The sequence below is a fragment of the Camelina sativa genome, chromosome 5 (assembly GCF_000633955.1).
Source record: "Camelina sativa cultivar DH55 chromosome 5, Cs, whole genome shotgun sequence".
Lineage (NCBI taxonomy): Eukaryota > Viridiplantae > Streptophyta > Magnoliopsida > Brassicales > Brassicaceae > Camelina > Camelina sativa.
In genome coordinates, this window is record NC_025689.1 from 26,102,679 (window position 1) to 26,103,520 (window position 842).

An 842-nucleotide genomic window follows, 5' to 3' on the forward strand; every position below is an offset into this window, starting at 1 on the left:
GGGATTCTTACTTATTTGCTATGGTTCTCTTTTCTTCTTTTTCTTAAGACATATAAGCATTTTGCTAAACTTTTCTTTTCTTCCTTTTCTTTTCCTTAACTAGAACCATCTTAAACAACATTTTACTTCCCATCCTTTCGCTAGACTTTGCTTAAACACAATCTCCTCTTAAAGACTCTACCCCTTTTTTTTTCTCTTTTTCTTTCTCTTTTCTTTCTTTTCTTTTTATAACAGCGAAGTCCCAAACCCAACAAGTGAACTACCTAGTCCTATCTAGTTTGAAAANTAAAAGTGGGATCTCAGCTCCTAAAGCTTACAAATAGACCATCTAGAATCAATGTCCAAGTTACTAATCTATGATGCAAGTTGAATGAGCTGGAATTAAAGACTTTAGACAAGCATTTCACAACCTTTATTGATTTGAGCCTTAGATATCCACATGCTTTCAAATAAACCATTTCCTTTAACATTCATTAAACAAGAACATGAATCAATTCTATGCAATGCTTAAACTCATTTGGCTTGGTAATAAAGGNCGGTCGACACCATTATTTGTAGCATTGATCGACACCGTGAGGCATCGGTCGACACTGGTCTCAGCCGAGACTTGTTTTCCTGGTTTGATGTATTGTTGTGTGTTGTTTGTTTTGCTTAAACATGAGGGTCTCATATGCTTGTGTGTATAACCTAGTAGATGGGAGGACGGCCTCACTAAGTATTTATGATAATACTTACGCATCTCAATTGTTGTTTGTGGTGTGCAGGTAAAGGAAAAGTGTGATCGTGGCTTGATTGTTCTAGAGGCTTGATTGATTGTGGTCTAGCTATTGTTAGGTTGCTAG